Genomic DNA, 24,191 nt, shown 5'->3' on the forward strand with positions numbered 1-24,191 from the left:
TAGCTTTTTAATTATATGTTTTAGTGTAGCTTTTAATGATTACTCTAGAGATAAAATATGACTACTTGATTTATTTCATACCACCTTAAGTCATCACTCCAACCATGTTTCAAACAAGAACCTTACAACAGGTAAAAATCTATTCACTTTTTACCTTTTTTTTGTTGGGGGAGGGGTGGTGTCAATATTTTACTTCTACAAAATGTCCAAAATACATTATTTTGTTACTGTTATTTTAAGCAGTGGATATTATTTCATATTTACTAGTATATTTACCCTTTGCATCTTTCTCATTCCTTCTAGCAGTTCTGAATTTATAATATGGGATTTTCATTGAAATTGAACATCTTCCTTTAGTATTTCTTATAATTCAAGTCTTCTGATAAGTAAGTTTCTCAGTTTGTTGTCTGAAAGTGTCCTTATCTTCGTGTTTGAGTGATATCTTACATCAGGCTGTACAGAATTCTAAGTTGACAATTATTTTTCTCAGCACTTTAAATATGTATTCTATTGCCTTCTGGATTCCAAATTTTTGTTCAAAAGTCAGCCATTATTTTTAACGTTGCTTGTTTCAAAGCCACGTGTCTTCTTTTTTTGCCTTTGATTTCAGCAGTTTGGCTAGTCCTTCTCTCTCTGTTTTGTTTGTGTGTGTGTATCTTGTGTATGTGTATTTTTGCGTGTGTCTTGTGTTTTTATCTTGTTTGGGATGAGCTTCTTGAATTCTTTCAATGATCTCTTTTAATCAGTTTTCACAAACTCAGCCATTTTCTCTTCAAATATTCTACTTTGTCCTTTTCTTTTGGACTCTAATTACATGTATATTAGAACTTTTAACCATTTCCTGTTTTTCTCTATTACAGCTTTTTCAGTTCTTCATGTCTTCTGTGCTTCATCTTTTTTACTCTTTATTGATCTGCCTTTGAATTCACTAATCTTTCCTGCTTAATTCTCAATTTTAGATATATTTTATTTCTCAGATGTCCATCTTAATCTTGTTTAATCTATTCAAGTCTCCATTTTTCATTCATTTAGTATACATTTTTCTTAACAGATTAATTGAAGTTATTTTTAAACCTTGGAGCGCTTCAATAGAGGAATTATTTTTGGATCTACTTCTTCTGCCTGCTTTATTTCGTGATTATAAATCATGTTTCTTTGCCTTCTCACACATTTAACAACTTTTTGTTTTAGGTACAACACTGTGTATTTGAAAAGCATAAGAGATTCAGAAAACATATCTTCCACCAGAAAGTGTTCACTATTTGCTTTAAGTAGGTAAGGTAAATAGCCAATAACTTCAATATAATCAGGGATTCAGTGGGTCAAGGCTGAGATTTAGTTTTAGTAGGACTGAACTGCAGACTTGTCTATTTTGTTTCTATACCTTGAGCAGGCTTGATTGAAAATATAATAGATCTTTATCTTCTGGGCCCCCCAAAATGAGAACATTCAGGTCTTCTTTTCAGAGGTATTGAGCTTGCACTTCAGCTTCCTACATTCTTGAGCACTGAAATCTAGTAAATGTCTTGATGGGGAGACTGAATGTATGTTTGGTTTAGTAGGACTTTGTTTTCGAAGCACCAGGAAATTATAGAATATCTCACTGTGTTTTAGAAGTTTCTGCAGAGCAACTCCGCATCCTACACATAGTGCCCAAACTCGGCAAATTTACTTTGGGAGTGTAGCCATGTTCAACCCTTAAAATTTCCTTGCATGACTACCAAAAGTGATTCAGTCTTAACTTTGCATAGCAGTCAGTAAATGAGACTTTTGAAAACCTCAACTCATCTTTGGAAGGGTTTTCTAGGGGAGCTATCAGAATGTAGATTCTTTGATTTCACCACCAGCGATTGAGATTCCACAACTCTTGGATGGTGCATAGGAATTTTATTTTTAATATGCACTTTGGATAAATTTGATGCAGATTTTCTACATTATTCAATGAGAAAAACTTTCCCACACGTCCTTTAAAATCTATATTAAATATCATCTCATGAAGAAATTTGTTTAATACTTCTGTTTGACTTTGTATAGATTTGGTTCTTGCTAGACAATCAAGTATTTGATCATATAATATTTTGAACTTTTATGTTTCTGATTGTTTGGAAACATCTTTCCAAAGAGATTACATACTATTCAGTATGGAATTTGACATTTTAAGAAAACATTTTCCATAGGACCTAAGCCTGTGTATTTGTTTAGTTAATTTTTTTCTAGTTTTTCTAGCTTCACTGAGGTATAACCAACATACAATGAACTGCACGTATTTAAAATAAAATGTGATGAGATTTGATATATGTGATCTTCGTGGTTTTTAAAAAGCCCTCAGATAAAAATAAAGATATAGTTATACTTATTTTGAATTTAGGATGCTAATTTAAAAACTTCTTTGCTTACTTTTGCATTACTCAAAGGTAAATCATTTGTACTTGTGTTGTTGATGAAATTCATCCTCTTTTTTTCAACCCTGTAATCAGTGATTTTACTTTGCCTGTATAGTCTTAAGTTCAGTATTTACTTGGAAATTGATAGTTTTCTAGTTGTTATTTGTTACTTAAATGTGCATGATTGGTATATGTTCTATACAACCTTTATTAATTCAGTCTTGACTGTAGTTTTTTATTTTTATCTCCCAATCACCTGGGTTTCTGTGATGGCTTAGCAGGTAAAAAAAAAATCTATCTGCAAGGCAGGAGACACTGGAGACTCAGGTTTGATCCTTGAAGAAGGATCAGGAAGGTCAGGAAGGTCCTCTGGAGGAAGAACCCACTCCAGTATTCTTGCCTGGAGAAACCCTGACAGGCTAAGCACAAGAACAATCATCTTTAAGTTTTTCCTTTATTAAAAAATTACATAACATGTTTAACACAAGATAAAAATAAGTAAGCAAAAAGAACAGAAATATGCATGATCCCAGAACTATAATTTTTCAAGTTCTTGGAGCAGTGAATAACATTTTCCATAGGGAGATTTTCCAGAAAAAAAGAAGTTTTCAGTCTGAATTTCATTGACACACTCTAAGGCACCTTGGGCAGACAAGTCTATGTAGGAAAAAAACCCTCCCATATTTACAAAACAGTTCTCATATTGTATTTAATTTTATGTATGTTTATGGTTTGTTTTTTCTTTATTTTTATTATCAGTTTTGGTATTTTCAAAGTATTGTTACTGATCAGGGTCCCTGGACTCCTTAATCAAAAGAAATTGATAAGAGACCAGACAAGGAATTCAGACAAGGCTTTACTGGGACTCCTGCTGCAGTGCAAGGAAGCAAAAACAGGTAACAGATTCTCTTACTCACTCCCTGAGGCGTCCCTGAAAAGGGATGAGGGTGGAGCTGATGTAGTTCAGGCCAGAGGGGAGGCTTAGGTGGTCTGCCCAGTCCCTTGGTGGTGCTGTGTGCAGGGATCATTTACAGTGCCCAGTTTTTGCTCTCTGCACCTCAAAAGTGGAAGCTGGATTTTGGCCTTTTCTTATCTTGTTGTTCATAATTTGCCCCAACTGGGAATAGGTGCAGTTATAGTTTCTTTGGTTTTCTGTTGTTCGAGGAGATGCTTCTCCATGTGCAAACACTACAGCAAAGAGTCTCAGGCCCTGGGTCCCAACCTGTCTCAGTATCAGTCGGTTCAGTTCAGCCGCTCAGTCGTGTCCGACTGTTTGTGACCCCATGAACCACGGCAGGCCAGGCCTCCCTGTCCATCACCAACTCCCGGAGTCCACCCAAACCCATGTCCATTGAGTCGGTGATGCCATCCAGCCATCTCATCCTCTGTCGTCCCCTTCTCCTCCTGCCCCCAATCCCTCCCAGCATCAGGGTCTTTTCCAATGAGTCAGCTTTTTGCATCAGGTGGCCAAAGTATTGGAGTTTCAGCTTCAACATCAGTCCTTCCAATGAACATTCAGGACTGATCTCCTTTAGGATGGACTGGTTGGATCTCCTTGCAGTCCAAGGGACTCTCAAGAGTCTTCTCCAACACCACAGTTCAAAAGCATCAATTCTTCGGCACTGTTTTTCTTTATAGTCCAACTGTCACATCCATACATGACTACTGGAAAAACCATAGCCTTGACTAGACAGACTTTTGTTGGCAAAGTAATGTCTCTGCTTTTTAATATGCTGTCTAGGTTGGTCATAACTTTCCTTCCAAGGAGTAAGCGTCTTTTAATTTCATGGCTGCAATCACCATCTGCAGTGATTTTGGAACCCAGAAAAATAAAGTCAGCTACTGTTTCCATGTGTCAGTATAGCTGTGTTTAATAGCATGGACAATGAAGTTAGATCAGAAATCTAACTCTAGTTCTAGTGTTTAGGTTTCCTCATCTATAAATTGAACTTTTTTTACTTTATATAGTGTTATCATAAGAATTAAATTAATTAAGTTGTATGAAGTGCTTATCACAGTGACTGGCACTTAAAATTCCAGTGTGTGGTAGTTGTTAATATTAATGGCTATTTTCACATGGGCTTCTAAGGAGAGAATATCAGTATATAGTTTGTATATATAGAAAATAAGATTTGAGTTGATCTATTTCAATTTATGGCTATCCCTTAGAGATTCATTGGGTTTGTTGTTGTTGTTTAGTGGCTAAGTTGTTTGTGACCCCATGGACTGTAGCCTGCCAAGCTCCATTGTCCTCCACTATCTCCCAGAGTTTGCTCAAATTCATACCTATTGAGTCGGTGATGCTATCTAGCCATCTCATCCCCTGCCACCACTTTCTCCTTTTGCTTTCAGTCTTTCCCAGCATCAGGGTCTTTTTCAATGAGTTGGCTTTTTGCATCAGGTAGCCAAATTATTGGAGCTTCAGCATCAGTCCTTCTAATGAATATTCAGGGTTGATTTTCTTTAGGATTGACTGGTTTGATCTCCTTACAGTCCAAAGGACTCTCAAGAGTCTTCTCCAGCACCACAATTCAAAAATATCAATTCTTTGGCTCTCAGCCTTCTTTATGGTCCAGCTCTCATACCTATACATGATTACTGGAAAAACCAAATTATTGTTTTTCTCTCTAGCTGCTTATAGTTTTTCATCATTTGCTATGAATCTCAATTTGCATCCTTAAAACATGAACTTTGCTTCATTGGATTGTAAATTGTTGCTACAGTGGTTTAGTTGCTAAGTTGTGTATGACTCTTGCAACTCCATGGATTGTAGCCTGCTAGGCTCCTCTGTCCTTCGGATTCTCTAGGTAAGAATGCTGGAGTGGGTTGCCATTTCCTTCTCCAGGGGATCTTCCCAACCCAGGGATTGAACCCAGGTCTCCTGCATTGCAGGCAGATTCCTTACTGACTGAGTTACAAGGAAAGACTTATGAGTGTATAATTATTACTGCTGGCTCTCATGAGTTCATGTAACTGTAAAAGATTGCCAAGTAAAACATTATCATTGTTCTGATATTTGGTCATTAGTTGTTATTATTCTTTCAGGTTTTACCTTCTTTTCATTTGGCAAGTTTGCACATACCCTGCATGTTACTAGGCACTATGAGAATTCCAAGATGTATGAAATATCAATCCTGCCTGCAAAGCTCTTACAAATTAGTTGGAAATGATTGAACAGTCCTTCTCATCTTGTATGCGTGTTCAATTGCTCTGTTATGTCTGACTCTTTGTAAGCCCATGGACTGTAGCCTGCCAAACTCTTCTGTCCATGGCATTTTCCAGGCAAGAATACTAGAGTGGGTTGCGATTTCCTACTCCAGGGGATCTCCTGATCCAGGGATCAAACCCGGGTCTCCTGCATTGACAGACCGATTCTTTACCACTGAGTCACCTGGGAAGCCCATGTTATCTTGTCTTTCATGAACATAAACTCTACTTAGTTCCTCTCATTCTTCTAAAATTCAATCTAGTCTTCTCATTGATCATTTACTTATCCTCTGTCACTGTTTAAGGTTGCCAGACTGCTGGCTTTTATCTGGTAATTTACAATACACATCTATTTGACCTCAAATAAGTCTGACTTAAAAACATTCAATAAAGTGAGGCGAGAGCTAATTCTAATATCGGCTTATACGTGTCAAAATAGCACTTACATTCTTTCTGTAGTTCTACTTGGTGTGAATTTTCTGTGATTCTAATGATTTGAAAAAGATTTACTGAATACAGTTAATAGCCAAGAACAATATTAAGTTGATTTTAGTGGTTGTGTGTTCCTAATAAATAAGGACAGAATTTTTACTTTGGAGGAATGAAATAGTAACTGTGATCACAACTATTTGAAATTTGAAGAATGTTGTTTATCAATAAGTTATTTTGTTTAGATCAGTGGCTATTCAAAGTCAGTTCATAATAAAAAATTCATTTAGTCTGTGGCCAAATGAACAAACTAAGCATGACATACTTTTTCATAAAATTAATTAAATCCCTTCATATTAAAGAAGCTTCTTTATTTCTAAATTATGCTGTCTTTTTTATTTGTAATTAAAATCTCCTTTCCTTAGGAAATGGGCTTCCCTGATAGCTCAGTAGGTAAAGAATCTTCCTGCAATGCAGGAGACCTCAGTTAGATTCCTAGGTTTGGAAGATCTGCTGGAGAAGGCATAGGCTACCCACTTCAGTATTCTTGGGCTTCCCTCGTGGCTCAGCTGGTGAAGAACCTGCCTGCAATGCAGGAAACCTGGGTTTGATCCCTGGGTTGGGAAGATCCCCTGGAGACGGGAATGACGACCCACCCCAGTAGCCTGGCCTGGAGAATCCCATGGACTATCCATGGGGTCTCAAAGAGTTGGGCATGACGGAGCAACTTCCACTTCCTTAGGAAATAATGATATTAAATAAAAGTTTTATAACTCTATGTCTATTAGGTTGGTGGAGTCTTGCTGCGGGAGAAAGCAATGGCAACCCACTCCAGTACTCTTGCCTGGAAAATCCCATGGATGGAGGAGCCTGGTAGGCTGCAGTCCATGGGGTCGCTAGGAGTCAGACATGACTGAGTGACTTCACTTTCACTTTTCACTTTCATGCATTGGAGAAGGAAATGGCAACCCACTCCAGTGTTCTTGCCTGGAGGATCTCAGGGACAGGGGAGCCTGGTGGGCTGCCGTCTATGGGGTTGCACAGAGTCGGACATGATTGAAGCGACTTGGCAGCAACAGCGTTTTGCTGCTCAAAGTGTGGTTGATGGACAAACAGCATTGACCTCATTTGTGAGCTTGTAGAAATGCAGTATCTCTGACCCCATCCCAGACCTATGGAATCAGATTCTGCAAGTGATTCATATACACGTTAAATGAGAAATGCTGATCTAGAAATACCCATCCATCGGCCCTATCCCCTTTTATTTTCAAGTTATTCTGTACTTCTGTCTATGCATTTGCTCAATTCAGAAACCTAGGCCTTATCTTTAACCCTACCTGTCTCACCCTCCCCTATCCTCTCCCATGTCAAATTCATCATTAAATTTCATAATCTTCTAAATATAGTTACTGTATCTGTCCACTTCTTTCCAGTTTCCACTGTTGATACTTCAGTTGAAGCCACCACCATCTTTTTGATTGGATGACGATCAGCAAGACTTCCTACCTCCTTTCCTACCTCCTCTCCCTCTTTCACTTCTGCCATCCTGACCTCCATTCTGTACACAGCAGCCAGACTGAGCTTATGAAAGTGATGAATCAGATGCTAAAACTTCACTGTTGAGAATCCTTTAATGGGTTTCCGTTCAGTTCAGTCGCTCAGTCATGTCCGACTCTGCGACCCCATGAATCGCAGCACGTCAGGCCTCCCTGTCTATCACAAACTCCCGGAGTTTACTCAAACTCACGCCCATCGAGTCGGTGATGCCATCCAGCCATCTCATCCTCTGTCGTCTCCTTCTCCTCCTGCCCCCAATCCCTCCCACCATCAGGGTCTTTTCCAATGAGTCAACTCTTCGCATGAGGTGGCCAAAGTATTGGAGTTTCAGCTTCAGCATCAATCCTCCCAATGAACACCCAGGACTGATCTCCTTCAGGATGGACTGGTTGGATCTCCTTGCAGTCCTAGGGACTCTCAAGAGTCTTCTCCAGCACCACAGTTCTGTTGCCCTTAGGTAAAATCCAACTCCTGGTGGTCTATATTCTTCATTTTCAGCCTCATTACTCACCTCCCTCTTGGGCTACCTACTCAGAGATCGTTGGTCTGGGAAGAGCCAAACTCTTTTCTTCCTCAGGGCCTGGGGAAAAGTATATCCTTTGCTTGGAACACTTTCCTTCCTTTTACTTTCAGCCTAACTACTTCCCATGCATCCTTCACATTTCGAATTATTAATTGCTTCCTTAGAGGGACCTTTCTGACAGCCTGGTTAATATTGGTTTTCCTGGTTATTCTCTCATAACACATACTTGTCCCTCAGAACGTTTATAACGATGTACAATTATTTAAATGTTTGTGTGCTTCCATGGTTAATGTTTGTCTTCCTCACTAGCCGTAAAAATTCAAGAGGTCAGAGACTGTTCAACACATGTTCTTGGTCACTGGCACACTGAAGGAAATTCCAAAAAAATCTATTGAGTAAATGAATCGCTGGTTCTGATTTTACTGAACTATTTCATGTTACATGGGCTTCCTCCGTGTCTCGGTGGTAAAGAATCCACTTGCCAATGCAAGAGATGCAGGTTTGATCTCTGGGTTGGGAAGATACCCTGGAGAAGGAAATGGCAACCCAGTCCAGTGTTCTTGCCTGGAGAATCCCAGGGATGGGGGAGCCCAGTGGGCTGCCGACTATGGGGTTGCACAGAGTCAGACACGACTGAAGCGTCTTAGCAGCAGCAGCGGCGGCATCTGCTCTTTATTCTGCCACATACTAATCTCTAAGCCTCAGTTTCCTCGTCTGGGTTGTTGCAAGAATATACAAGCTTATCACAGTGCCTGTGTGTGCTGACTAAGGGAGCGTTATCATTATTTGCTTACTGGCTTTGGCTGTGTTTAGCAGAGCAGCAGCCTGTAGTTCATCAACTCGCGTATCTGCAGCAGTTAAAAGGTCCTGTGGTAAAGGAAAGGGTTAAGCCTGACGCCTCCTGTTTCTGGAAGATTTCTGCCTCCAGTGGTGCGGAGGGGGATGGGCAGGGCCCCAGGAAGAGATAAACAAGTTAGGGCTGGAACTTGTCTCTGCTCTGTGACAGGGCTGCTTGCTGTCTTTGACATTAAAGTTTTTCAGGACTGTCAAGAAAAGCAGTCCCTTTGCCTTTCTAATAGTTGGGTACAATTCTTGTTAGTCTTGTTTGGTTTCTATAAAAATATTTGTTATTGCAAAATCCTGGTTTTGGTTGATACTTGTTTAAACAAAATTTATGAAATGTTATATAGGAAGGGACCCTGATTTCCTACTCCAATCAGTCCGCCACACCTCCAGCTGTGGGAGAGGGGTAAGGCCCAGCGAGGGGTGTCACTCTTGCCTTCGATGGAGGAAAACACTAAGAACTGAAGCAGGAAACTGGTGCTAAGAAATGAAGGCTGGGTGGGGGGAGGTGCACTGGATTATTATTTACAGGTTTTTCTTTATGGGTAGATCTGTAGATAAACCTCCACTTAGTCCAAGAACTGACTGTTCTGCTTACAGGAAGGGACACTGAGCTGTTTCACACTAGTTTTGTATTTGGAATGGAATTCTGGCGAGAGAGCCTCCGTGTTAACCCGTTAACCGTGACCACCCTTCACCCCCAACAGTGTCCTCCCACCTCGATTGCCTTTCCTCCCCTCCCGAGATGTTCTGGCTCAATGTGTTGTTTCCTATTTGGAATTAGGAATGTACCTCTGTGGCCCCATCCATAGCTGTTCCTGCATGCTTCTTCCTAAGTGTAATATTTATCTAGCTTCTCACGCAGGCAGGCCCAGCTCCTCTTGCAAGGCTACAAGGAGTCTTTCATTTGTATGTTGCAAGGTCAGGGAGCTGCAGGAATGGGGTGGGGTGTCTCTCAATCAGAGTAGGTCTCTCTGCAGACCCAAGAAGACAAATTCTCAAGATGTAAAAGGTTATTATTATTATTTTTTTATAAGAGATATGGACTATTGTTGATACTTTAAAGATTGTTGTGGTTTGTAAAACACGGCTCCTCAAAAAGCACAGTGATTTTGTTAAACCAGCTCATCATGTTCTTTAGACACATATTTAAGTAATTGTTAATGCAGATGATAAGCTGAGGTCCTTGAGATGTGCCAGTGTGTACACCAGTCTTTCTTGGCTATAGGATCACACTGTTTTCTTATCCATGTATTTCTTATCTTTGTAAATCACTGTGAATGCTTTTAAATGATTTGGTTTGAATAACCTGTAAAGGCATATGGAGCTGTGCATGTGGCTTTTTGATTTTTTTTCCTCTGCAACTTCTCCTTCCCCTTACCTTGCACACAGAGTGATATCTAGATTTTCAGGTGTGTCCAGGTTCCAGTGCTGCAAAGGAATAAGCATACCTCCTCTCATTCATCCAGTCAACTGAGGTGGTGGATTGCGAGGATTAATGATTTAACACATGGAATGTGCTTAGGCCAGTCTTCTGCACACAGAGAGCTCTCAAGTGTTAGCCATTGTTATTATTTATTGGGTGCCCATTATTTACAAGGGGGCTTTCCATTCTTCTTAGAAACCAGTCTTCTGAAAGTTTACAATATAGTAGGAGAGACAGGACATGTACATAGCAGCTAGAGTTACTGCTTTAAAAAAAAAGGGATCATACCTTTTGTATAAAAATCTTGAAACTCTTATCAGGCCTCTAGTGGTCTGCTTCTACCTACCAACACAGTCATATCTTGTACCAGTTTCTCCTTTGTTCTCTAAACTCTAGTTATATTGGATTATTTCATGTCCTGGAATGCAAACTCCATTAGGAGAAAGAATTTTCTTCTGTTTTTGTTTAGTGATGAAACTCCAGCACCTATGATGTAGTCGGGAACACAGGAAGAGATCTATCTTCTATTATTTGTTGTTGTTGAATAAATGTTAGTGTTAGCATTTGTGACTTTCTTGGCTCAGCGGGCAAAGAATCTGCCTGCAACGCAGGAGACACCAGAGACTCGGGTTCATCTGGGTTGGGAAGATCCCCTGGAGGAGGAAATGACAACCCGCTCCAGTATTCTTGTCTGAAGAATCCCATGGACAGAGGAGACAGGTGGGCTACAGTCCATAGGGTTGAGAAGAGTCAGACACGCCTGAACGACTAAGCACAGGCACTTACTTGAAAACAACCCACTTATCCCCGTCACCTTCTTTCACTGAGCTACACTTTACTTATCCTTTTGGCCTGTGTTTAATATCTCTGCTTTGGAGAGTTGTTCCCTGACACCCTTATTTGCATTAGATTTTGTGCTACGTGCTCAAATTTAATTTTGTGCTACTGTGAATTTTGAAACTTCCAATTGTTTAAAATATGGAGAGAATCATATCTGTTTTGTTCACTCTCTATCCCCAGGTCCTAGTTTATTGCCTGGGTCATTGAAAGTTCTTAATTAATCGAAGTGAAAATAGCTCTAATAGAAGGTTGTTTTTGTTGTTTAGTTGCTAAGTCATGTCTGACTTTTTTGCAACCCCATGGACTGTAGCCCACCAGGGTCCTCTGTCTGGGCAAGAATACTAGAGTGGGTTGCCATATCCTTCTCCAGGGGATCTTCCCAACCCAGGGATTGAACCCACGACTCCCGCATTGCAGGCAGATTCTTTACTACTGAGTCATCAGGGAAGCTCCTAATGGAAGGTAGACCAAGATAAACACTATAGTGCCACAAGAGGAATATAGATAAAGTGCTTGAAATTTAGAGGAGAAAAATATTATTTACAATAATAAGAATAAGGGAATGCTCAATAGAGGATGTAGTATTAGAGCTAGGCTTGTTGGATGGGTAGGATTTGGAGGTGGTGAGAAATGTCACCCTTGACCATCGCCTGAGCCAGTGTGTGGAAATGGTGTAGACACTATGTGTACCACCCAGAGACCCTTGCAGAATTGAGGCACTCATTGCCCCAAATAATGGAATTATCTGAGTCTTTCTCCAGGAAAGGCCCATAACCCAAGATTGCTTCTCCACCCAAGTTTACTTCTCAGGGCAGCCACAGTCCAATGCCTGGACAACATTGCCCCTTACTTCAATTTGGGACTTCTCATTTGAGTTTCAGAGGTCGTTCTAGTTTTTCTTGGAATCTCTGTTGTAACTGTTTCAGAGTTCTAATGTCTCTTTCTGTTTTCATCCTGCTTCCTTCACTTCTTTATAGGACAGAACTCCTTGGTAAACCTTTTGTGCACAGATGTCTGCCTCCAAGTCTGTTTCCTGTGGACCTCAATCTTAATAAGCAGCAGACATTACAGGAGGATCAATTGCTCTAGAAAATGGAAAGTTTTTTTTTTTTTTTTCCCATTTAAAGCAGTTGAATCTCTTCAACAAAATTCTTGTCTGGAAACATCATCATGTAAATATGGTGAAAGGGGAGTTTCTGTACTTGAAGTGGGAGGGAGTGCTACTGTTTTTGCCTATTTTGGCTCCCTTATTCTGTGCCAAGATAATTCTCAGAGGGCTTTACACACCCACTAGGTCTCATCTGAGTACAGTTCAAAAACCAGTAGGAAAATCACAGAATCCATGGAATAGAGTAGGAAAGAAAACAAGGTCAGGCTGTTGAGTGCTTTGAATGTCAGGACAGGAAATCTGAACATTATTCTGGAGAATACTGACAGTAGTAAATTCAGGGGCTAACGTGATCTGAACTGCATTGAGGCAAATGGGTAAACATATGGGGAATAAATGAAATCTCTATCTCACATTGTATAACAACTTCCAGGTAGATTACATACATACATGTAATGAAGTCATAAAATTAGTATAAAATATATAAATGTGTACAGAGTCTTGGGGTTTTCCTTAAAAACATGATACCACAAGAGTTACCTGGGGGCATTCTTTTTAAGCATGATACTCCAGAAAGAAAAAGATTGACAGATTTAGATGAAAAATTAGAAACATCTGCACATGTAAAACACCCTAACTAAAAAAGAAACCCAAATGATAATTGAAAAATATATTTTGAAATAAATAGATTGAGAATTACTATCCTGGATACATAAAAGGCTCATGAAAATCAACTTAAGAATAGAAAAATTGGGTAAAGTATATGTAGAAATAATTCACACACACACAAAAATGACCAAAATGAAAAAAATTCTAATAAAGAAATTAAAATAATGATGTCCCCTTTTTCACTCATCAACCTGTCAAAGTATGGCAGGTACTGTTCTTTGCTTACCCCAAAGCCACCTTCTAGTCTCTTCCTTGCTAACGGAATCATAGCTATGTTTTCAAACTGGGTAGCAGTTTACTGTTCTCAATGAAGGCAGTTCCAGTCCCTGGTTTAGGGGTAAATCTGAGGTCCATTTAGGCTGCTGAAATAGAAGAGTAAATCATTATCCCTGAATATTCACTGGAAGGACTGATGCTGAAGCTGAAGTTCCAATACTTTGGCCACCTGATCTGAAGAGCTTACTCATTGGAAAAGACCCTGATGCTGGGAAAGGAGGAGAAGGGGGTGACAGAGGATGCGATGCTTGGATGACATCACAGACTTGATGGACATGAGTTTGAGCAAGCTAGGGAGATAATGAAGAGCAGAGAAGTTGGGTGTGCTGCAGTCCATGGGGTTGCAAAGAGTTGGGCACAACTGAGCGACTGAACAACAACAACTCCTGCATTAGCTGTTTAGCTCTACTTGTTTCTTTTTTTTCTGCTTGACTCTTTACTTAATCATCCATACAAATGTGCATCACTATCTCCCATCCTAAAGACAACATGAAAACAAATCTGTAAAACCTTCTTTGGATTCCATATCCCCAGCTGGTTACCATCCCATTTCTTAGCTTCCCTTCACAGCAACACATCTTGAAAACTTGTCTTAGTCACTGTTTTACTTCACATTTTTTTCCACCATCTGCTCTAGTTATACTTGAATCTGTATCAATTCATCAAGATTTCTCATCAAGATCATTAGTGACATCCAATGTCTCTAAATCCTACTTTCTTCCTTATTCTTTATAAATATAAATATATATCATATATGATACATATTTTATATATATATATATATATATATATATATATATATATATATCACTTGGGTGGCACTAGTAGTAAAGAATCCATCTACCAATGCAGGAGATGTAGGAGATGTGGGTTCAATACTTGGATTGGGAAAATCCCCTGGAGGAGGGCACAACAACCCACTCTAGTATTCTTGCCTGGAGAATCCCATGGACAGAACAGCTTGGTGGGCTACAGCCTGTGGGATCGAAAAGAGTTGGACACGGCTGAAGAGATTTAGCATGCACACATATATATTATATAAATAAATAAATATATTATTTGGTTGCATGGGGTCTTAGTTGCAGCACACAGACTCTTAGTTGTGGCATGGGGATCCAGTTCCCCGACTAGAACTAGAACCTGGGCCCCTTGCATTGAGAACTTGGAATCTTAGCCACTGGGCCATAAGGGAAGTCCCTCTTCTTTATTCTCTTACCTGACCTTTTAGTATCTATTTACTCCTGGTGTCTCTTTCTCTCTGTATGAGGACACCAGTCCTGTGGATTAGAGTTCCACTCTTATGACCTCATTTAACCATAATGACTTCTTTAAAGGGCTTCCCAGGTGGCGCTAGTAGTAAAGAACCCAACTGCCAATGCAGAAAATTTAGGAGACATGGCTTCAATCCCTGACCAGGAACTTCCCCTGGAAGAGGGCATATTCTTGCCCAATATTCTTGCCTGGAGAATCCCATGGACAGAGGAGCCTGGCTGGCTAGTGCCCATAGGGTTGCAAAGAGTCGGACATGACTGAAGCAACTTAGCACGCTCCCATGAATTTCCTTAAAGGCTCTATGGCCAGTTTCAGTCACACTATGGGTTAGGGCTTCAACCTATGAAATTTGGAGTGGTAGAAACAGTTTTGTACATAAGCAGTTATTTTAGTCTTAAATATCATGTCAATTAAAAAAAAAAAAAACAAACACCTGACTCTGACCTCTCTTTGAAATTCCAAACTTGTATCTCCAAATGCCTCCTTAACATCTTGCATGAATGTCTAACAAGCACCTAAATTTAACATGGCCTAAAGATACATCAAAGCTGTATATTGTCACCCAGCTTATTTACCTTATATGCAGAGTACATGTGAAATGCCAGGCTGAGTGAATCACAAGCTGGAATCAAGAGTGCCAGGAGAAAGACCAAAGACCTCAGATATGCAGGTGATTCCACTTTAATGGCAGAGAGTGAAGAGGAACTAAAGAGCCTCTTGGGGAAGGAGTAGAGTGAAAAAGCTGGCTTAAAACTCAACATTCAAAAAACGAAGATCATGGCATCTGGTCCTATCACTTCATGGCAAATAGGTGGGAAAATGTGGAAACAGTGTCAGATTACATTTTCTTGGGCTTCAGAATCAATGTGATTGATAACTGCAGCCATGGGATTAAAAGATGCTTGCTCCTTGGAAGAACAGCTATGACAAATCTAGACAGTGTATTTAAAAGCAGACACATCACTTTGCCGACCAAGATTCATGTAGTCAAAAGCTATGGTTTTTCCAGTAGTCATGTACAGATGTGAGAGTTGGACCATAAAGAAGGCTGGTCCAAAGAATTGATGCTTTCAAATTGTGGTATTGGAGATTCTTGAGAGTCCCTTGGACTGAAAAGAGATCAAACCAGTCAATTCTAAAAGAAATTAACCCTGAATATTCGTTGGAAGGACTGATGCTGAAGATGAAGGTCCAATACTTTGGCCACCTGATGCAAGGAGCTGACTCATTACCCTGATGCTAGGAAAGATTGAAGGCAGGAGGAGAAGGAGTGATAGAGGATGAGATGGTTGAATGGCATCACTGACTCAGTGAACATGAGTTTGAGCAAACTCTGGGAAATGGTGAAGGACAGGGAAGCCTGGCGTGCTGTAGTTCATGGGGTTGCAAAGAGTCAGACAAGACTTAGCAACAGAACAACAACAACAGACAGGCCCTTCCCTCTTCTGCTTTCTCCACCACTTTCTAGTTTTTTTCCATCCTACTTAACAACCTCTCCTTCTTTGTAGTTTAAGCCCCAAATATAAGAATTCCCGTCTTTCCCCTATCTTTTACAGCATATCTACTAGGAGTTTCTATCAATTCTACTTGTAAAACATTCCAAATATGCCCATTTCTCTTCCTGTTTCCTATTCCCATGCCAGTACAAGCCTACATTTTTTTCTCCCTTGGATAAAAGGTTCCTAACTGATTTGATTCTACTTTTGCTTCATAGTAATCCATTCTCATGGCAGCTACATGTTCTTGTAAAAAGAGCTTGCCACTCTTCTGCTTAAAATCCTTCAATGGATCATAAAACTAAATGTAAAAACAAAATAGACAAAAGATTTGAGTGGGTACTTCACCAAAGATGTTAAAATGAATGACAAAGAAATGCTCAACATCATTAGATATTAAGGAAATGCCAGTGAAAACTACAGTGAGATCTTGCCACTCTTTTACTTAAAACCCTGTAGCATTGGGCCTAAATGTTAAACAGCGAAAACAAAACAGCAACAGTAGGTCAAATGATTTAAATGGAGACTTCACTGAAGATGATAAAAGGCAAATAAGCCCTTGAAAAATGCTCAGCATCATTAGTCATTAGGGAAATGAGAACCAAAACCAAAGTGAAATCTTGTCATTCCTGTTGCTCAAACCTAGTCCCAGCTTCCATCACTTCTCACTTGTACTGTAGATAGTCTTCCAGCTGATCTGTCTGCTTCCATTTTTGTGCCTCTTAGTTCCCTTTATTGCACTTCAAAGATAATGCATTTTTTACAAATTGAAGGTTTGTGGTAACTATCTGTCAAGTAAGTTTACCTGTGCTATTTTCCAGTGGCATTTGCTTTCTTCCTGTATCTTTGTCACATTTTGTTAATTCTCACAATATTTCAACCTTTTTCTTATTCTGTATTTGTTATGGTGATTTGTGATCAGTGTTCTTTGAAGTTACTATTGTAATTATTTTGGAGCACCATAAACCACACCCACACAAGACCTCAAGCTTAACTGATAAACGTTGTGTGTGTCCTGACTGCCCTACTGACCACCTGTTGTCTGTCTCTTTCCCTCTCCTCAGGCCTCTCTATTTCCTGAGATACAAAGTATTGAGATGAGGCCAATTAGTAACCCAACGATGACCTCCAAGTAGTCAAGTGACGGAAAGATTTGCATGTCTCTCACTTTAAATCAAAAGCTAGAAATGATTAAGCTTAGAGAGGAAGTGAAGTGACGTGAAAGTCACTCAGTTGTGTCCGACTCTGGGACCCCATGGACTATATAATCTATGGAATTCTCCAGGCCAGAATACAGGAGTGGGTAACCTTTTCCTTCTCCAAGGGATCTTCCCAACCCAGGAACTGAAGCCAGGTCTCCCACACTGCAGGCAGATTCTTTACCAGCTGAGCCACAAGGGAAGCCCAAGAACACCAGAGAGGTTAGCCTATCCCTTCTCCAGTGGATCTTCCTGACCCAGGAGTCAACCCGGAATCTCCTGCATTGCAGGTGGATTCTTTACCAACTGAGCTATCAGGGAAGCCCTTTAGAGAAGAAGGTATGACAAAAGCAGAGGCAGGCCCAAAGCTAGGTGTCTAGCCAAGTTGTGAATGCAAAGGAAAAGTTCTTGAAGGAAATTAAAAGTGCTACTCCAGTGAACACAGGAATGATAAGAAAGCCAAACAGCCTTATTGCTGATACGGGAAAAGTTTTAGTGGTCTGGATAGAAGATCAAACCAAACACAACATTCCTTTAAGCCAAAGTCTAATCCTCAGTAAGGTCCTAACTCTCTTCAATTCTATGAAGGCTGAGGAAGGTGAGGAAGCCACAGAAGGAAAATTTGAAGCTAACAGAAGTTGTTGAGCCTTAAGAAGCCATCTCTATGACCTAAAAGTGCAAGGTGAAGCATCAAGTGCCGATACAGAAGTTGCAGCAAGTTATTGAGATCTAACTAAGGTCATTAATGAAAGAAGCACCACTAAACAATAGATTTTCAATGTAGACAAAGCAGCCTTGTAATGGAAGAAAATGACATCTTGGACTTTCATAACTAGAGAGGGGAAAATGCTGACTTCAAAAGCTCTGAAGAACAGGCTGACTCTCCTGTTAGGGTCAAATGCAGTTCGTGACTTTAGGTTTGAAGTCAATGTTCCATTTACCATGCCAAAATCCTAGGGCCCTTAAGAATTATGCTAAATCTACTCTGCCTATTCTTTAGAAATGGAATAGCATAGCCTGAGTGTCAGTACATATGTTTACAACTACTTTATTCAATTTTTAAAGCCCACTCTGGAGACCTACAACTCAGGAAAAAAAAAAAAAGAAGATTCCTTTCAAAATGCAACTGTTCATTGACAATGCACCTGGTCACCCAAGAGCTCTGATGGACTTGTACAATGAGATTAAATTTTTTTTTCATGCCTGCTAACACAGCATGCATCTTGCAACCCATGGACCAAGAAGTAATTTTGAATTTCAAGTCTTGTTATTTAGAAAATACATTTTATAAGGCTACAGCCAACACAGACAGTGATTTCTCTGAGGGGTCTGGGCAAAGTAAGCTGAAAACCTACTGGAAACCATTCTAGATGCCATTAAGAACATTTGTGAATCATGGGAAGAAGTCAAAATATGAACATTGACAGATGTTTGAGTGAAGCTGAGTCTAACCCTCATGGATGACTTTGAGGGGCTCAACTTCAGTGGAGGAAGTAACTGCAGATGTGGTGGAAACAGCTGAAATTAGAGGTGGAGTCTGAAGATGTGACTGAATTGCTACAGTGAAGCGAAAATGAAAGTCTCTCAGTCGTGTCCGACTCTTAGTGACCCAATGGACTATACAGTCCATGGAATTCTGCAGGTCAGAAGACCGGAGTGGGTAGCTGTTTCCTTCTCTAGGGGATCTTCCCAACCCAGGGACTGAACCCAGGTCTCCCACGTTGCTGGCAGATTCTTCACCAGCTGAGCCACCAGGGAAGTCCTGAATTGCTAGAATCTACTGATAAAACTAGCGGGTGAGAAGTTGTTTCTTATGGATGAACAAAGTGGTTTATTTCTCTCTTTTTAATGTTTGTTTATTTTGGGGGTTGTGGTGGGCTTCTCACTGCAGTGTTTCTCCGCATCGTGGGGCACAGGCTGTGGGAACGCCGCTTCAGTAGCTGTGGTCTGTGCACTCTGGGGCGCTGGTTCAGTGGCTGGGGCACACGGGCTTAGCTGCTCTGCAGCATGTGGGGGTTTCTAAACTGGTGTCTCTTGAGTTGTAAGGTGGCTTCTTAACTACAGGACCACCAGGGAAGCCCAAGAAAGTGGTTTCTTGATATGAAATTTGCGCCTAGTGAGGATGCTGTGACACGTGTTGAAGTGACAACAAAAGCACTGACTGATTACATTCATCCAGTTGCTAAAGCACTGGCAGGCGTTGAGACCATCAGATCCAGTTTTGAAAGAAGTTCCACTGTAGGTGAAATGCTATCTAACAACACTGCATTTCACAAAGAAATTATTTGTGAAAGGAAGAACCAGTCTATGTGGCAAAATTTACTGCTGTCTTATTTCAAGAAATCGTCACAACCAACTCAAGTTTCAACAAAATATATAAATATCTTATACAACTCAATATAAAAAATCAGACAATTCTATAAAAGTGGGCAAAAGATCTCAATAGAGATTTTTCCAAAGAAGACATACAGATATCTAACAGGTACACGAAAAGATGCTCAGCATCACTAATTAGTTCAGTTCAGTCGCTCAGTTGTGTCTGACTCTTTGCGACCCCATGAATCGCAGCACGCCAGGCCTCCCTGTCCATCACCAACTCCCGGAGTTCACCCAAACCCATGTCTATCGAGTCGGTGATGCCATCCAGCCATCTCATCCTCTGTCGTCCCTTTTCCTCCGGGCCCCAATCCTTCCCAGCATCAGGGTCTTTTCCAATGAGTCAGCTCTTTGCATCAGGTGGCCAAAGTATTGGAGTTTCAGCTTCAGCATCAGTCTTTCCAATGAACACCCAGGACTGATCTCCTTTAGGATGGACTGGTTGGATCTCCTTGCAGTCCAAGGGACTCTCAAGAGTCTTCTCCAACACCACAGTTCAAAAGCATCAATTCTTTGGCGCTCAGCTTTCTTCACCATCCAACTCTCACATCCACACATGACCACTGGAAAAGCCATAGCTTTGACTAGACAGAGCTTTGTTGGCAAAGTAATGTCTCTTCTTTTAAATATGCTATCTAGGTTGGTCATAACTTTCCTTCCAAAGAGTAAGTGTCTTTTAATTTCATGGCTGCAGTCACCATCTGCAGTGATTTTGGAGCCCAAAAAAATAAAGTCTGACACTATTTCCACTGTTTCCCCATCTATTTCCCATAAAGTGATGGGACCAGATGCCATGATCTTAGTTTTCTGAATGTTGAGCTTTAAGCCAACTTTTTCACTCTTCTCCTTCACTTTCATCAAGAGGCTTTTTAGTTCCTCTTCACTTTCTGCCATAAGGGTGGTGTCATCTGCATATCTGAGGTTATTGATATTTCCCCCGGCAATCTTGATTCCAGCTTGTGCTTCTTTTAGCCCAGCGTTTCTCATGATGTACTTTGCATATAAATTAAATAAGCAGGGTGATGATATACAGCCTTGACATACTCCTTTTCCTATTTGGAGTTGTTCCATGTCCAGTTCTAACTGTTGCTTCCTGACCTGCATACAGATTTCTCAAGAGGCAGGTCAGGTGATCTGGCATGCCCATCTCTTTAAGAATTTTCCACAATTTGTTGTGATCCACACAGTCAAAGGCTTTGGCATAGTCAATAAAGCAGAAGTAGATGTTTTTCTGGAACTCTTGTGCTTTTTCAGTGATGCAGTGGATATTGGCAATTTGATCTCTGGTTCCTCTGCCTTTTCTAAAACCAGCTGGAACATCTGGAAGTTCACGTTCACATATTGCTGAAGCCTGGCTTGGAGAATTTTGAGCATTACTTTACTAGTGTGTGAGATGAGTACAATTGTGTGGTACTTTGAGCATTCTTTGGCACTGCCTTTCTTTGGGATTGGAATGAAAACTGACCTTTTCCAGTCCTGTGGCCACTGCTGAGTTTTCCAAATTTGCTGGCATAGTAAGTGTAGCACTTTCACAGCATCATCTTTCAGGATTTGAAATAGCTCAGCTGGAATTCCATCACCTCCACTAGCTTTGTTCACAGTGATGCTTTCTAAGGCCCACTTGACTTCACATTCCAGGATGTCTGGCTCTAGTGATCACACCATTGTGATTATCTGGGTCATGAAGATGTTTTTTGTACAGTTCTTCTGTGTATTCTTGCCACCTCTTCTTAATATCTTCTGCTTCTCTTAGGTCTATACCATTCCTAATCATTAGGAAAATGCAAATCAAACCCACATTGAGGTATCACCTCACATCTGTTAAAATGGAGATTATCAAAAAAGATAAGAAAGGAAAATATGTGGAGAAATGGAAACACTGTGCACTGTTGATGGGGGTCTAATCTGATGCAGTCACTATGGAAAAAGAAATAGAAATTTCTCAAAAAATAAGAAAATAGAACTATCATACGATCTAGCAATTCCACTTCTGAATATTTACCTGAAGAAAACAAAAACACTAACTTGAGAAGATGTATGCACCCCTATATTCATTGCAGCATTATTTACAATAGCCAAGATATAGAAACTAACCTAAATGTCCATTGGTGGATGAATGGATAAAAATGTTGTGAGATAAATACACACACACACACACATATCTCAGTGAAGTCAGTATACTAAATGAAATAAATTAGAGAAAGACCAATACAGTATGATCTCCTATATATGTGCATTCTAAAAAAACCCCAAGCAGAGAACTGTTGGCAATAGGTGAGGGTGAAGGGGGCACAAGTGAGTGAACTGGTTTTTTTTTTTGTTTGTTTTTAGTTTAAATAAATTGGGAAAAAAAGAGAGAGAGAGAGAGAGAGAGACAGCTAACAGAATTTAGTACTCCTAGGATATTTGCCAGTCATCAGTTCCTTTCCTGTATGTGGGTTAAGAAGCAACAGTTAGAACCAGACATGGAACAACTGGCTTGTTCAAAACTGAGAAAAGAGCACATCAAGGCTGTATACTGTCACCCTGCTTATTTAACTTCTGTGCATAGTACATCATGCAAAATGCTGACAGAGGATGAGATGGCTAGAGTGCATCACCAACTCAATTGACATAAATTTGGCAAACTCAGGGAGATAGCAGAGGACAGAGGAGCCTGGCATGCTACTGTCCATGAGGTCACAAAGAGTTGGATATGAGTTAGCAACTGAACAACAACAAATTTTCTTTCCAATAGCTGAGAATAAATAAAGAACTTTGAATTGTACCACACAAAAATGTGCTTTAAAAGGAGCATAGATTTAAATTTAAAATTGTGACACTTCCGAAAAAAGTTGAGAGATCATCTTTGTTATCTTGGGTTAGGTAAATATTCGTTAGATTGGAGATAAAAAGTATGAATCATGAAAGAAAAAGGTTGATAATTTGGACTTCATTAAAATTAAAAGCTTCTCTTTAAAAGACCTTACACAAAGACTTGTATTTCAACACTTATAGTAGTTTTATTCATAATAGCTCCAAACTGGAAATAGCACAAATGTCCTTTCATTGGTAGGTAAATAACTTGTGGCATGCTCATGCAATGGAATACTACTCAGCAACAGAAAGGAAAAAACCACAGGTCCAGGCAACAACATGAATGAATCATCAGGCTAAGTAAAAGAAGCCGGATGCTAAAAACTACATACTGAATGTAGAGCTGGCTTCAGAGGTGTGTGATGTTTGTTGTCACATGGGCTCCATGCTCAGAAGGACCTTGTGTTTGGTTTAGTACTATGTTTTTGCTGCCTTGAAATTCTTAATAATTTTGTAACAATGGGTCCCACATTTAAATTTTTTTCTGGGCCCTGCAAATTATGTAATTGTTTTCACTGTGTGATTCCATTAGTAGGAGATTTTAGGGAAGCTAAAATTCTGGTAACAACAAATCAGTGGTTAGAAGAGAGGGCATCGAGGGCAAAGAGGCAGAGAGAAGCTTTTTGGAGTGATGAAAATGTCTTATATCATAGATTGTGGTGTTTATTGCACAATTTCATGTATTTATTAAAATCAGTCAATTTGGAAGCTAAAGCTGGGAGTTTTTATTGTTTATGAATTATACTTATTTATAATGACTAGACAACAACAGCACAACCAGTAAAGATAACACACACATTTTCTATAAAGTAACTCTGATGGCTTCCCTTCACATTTGGAACAGAACTCTGAACTCTTTTCACTTCTGCTGGGAGATCAGGTCTTCCTAACCTCTGTGACCTCACCTCCCTTCCCTACTACACTCAGTCACTTGGCCTTCTTGCTGTTTCTTACACAGACTGAGCTTCTTTCTGCCTTAGGCCTCTGCACTAGCTTTCCATGTGACTGTGATTCCTTACCCTCATCTTTGCATGACTGGTTCTTGTCATTTGCTCTCAATGTAAGTCTTCTTCAGTGAGGTCTCCTCTAACCAACCATTTGATAGTAGCCTCAGGGACTCAGTCACATCACCTCATTGAATTCTCTGCTTAGCTCCTATCAAGCCCTCACATTCCCAGCTTACCATTTATTTATCTTCTCTGGTGGTTTAGTTCTGTCCCACTCTTGTGATCCCATGGACTGTAGACCACCAGGCTCCTCTGTCCATGGGATTTTCCAGGCAAGAATACTGGAGTGGTTTGCTCTTTCCTTCTCCAGGGGATCTTCCCAGCCCAGGGACTGAACCCAGGTCTCCTGCACTGCAGGCAGATTCTTTCCTGACTGAGCTACTGGAGAAGCCCATTAAGAAGACTGGGAACCTAATCTGTTGAAGTCATCACTATATCCTTGGTGTCTAGGATAGCACCTGACATGTAGTATGTGCTCAGTAAATATTTGCTGAATGAAAGAGTTGATAAAACACGATATGATAATTTAATGATATGAGAAGGACTTAAGGGCTTCTTATTACATATTTTCATACTGGTCATGGGCAAGAATACTGCAGTGGTTTGGCATTCCCTTCTCCAGTGGACCACCTTTTGTCAGAACTCTCCACCATGACCTGTGCATCTTGGGTGGCCCTACCTGGCATGGCTCATAGTTTCATTGAGTTAGACAAGGCTGTGGTC

General features: G+C 40.2%; 1 long non-coding RNA gene across 2 annotated transcripts; it reads left to right on the top strand.

The window, feature by feature from the left end:
• The first annotated feature begins 347 nt into the window (after nucleotides 1–347).
• On the top strand, nucleotides 348–23,861 carry LOC122450363. 2 transcript variants are annotated; one of them, XR_006272106.1, is made up of 4 exons: nucleotides 348–386; nucleotides 1,192–1,275; nucleotides 3,144–3,280; nucleotides 23,779–23,861. It is a non-coding gene; the product is annotated as an uncharacterized LOC122450363 (long non-coding RNA). The 2 variants fall into 2 exon arrangements; XR_006272105.1 differs by lacking the exon at nucleotides 23,779–23,861 and adding an exon at nucleotides 12,187–13,094.
• The last annotated feature ends 330 nt before the right edge of the window (nucleotides 23,862–24,191 follow it).

Source organism: Cervus canadensis, chromosome 11 (assembly GCF_019320065.1).
Source record: "Cervus canadensis isolate Bull #8, Minnesota chromosome 11, ASM1932006v1, whole genome shotgun sequence".
Lineage (NCBI taxonomy): Eukaryota > Metazoa > Chordata > Mammalia > Artiodactyla > Cervidae > Cervus > Cervus canadensis.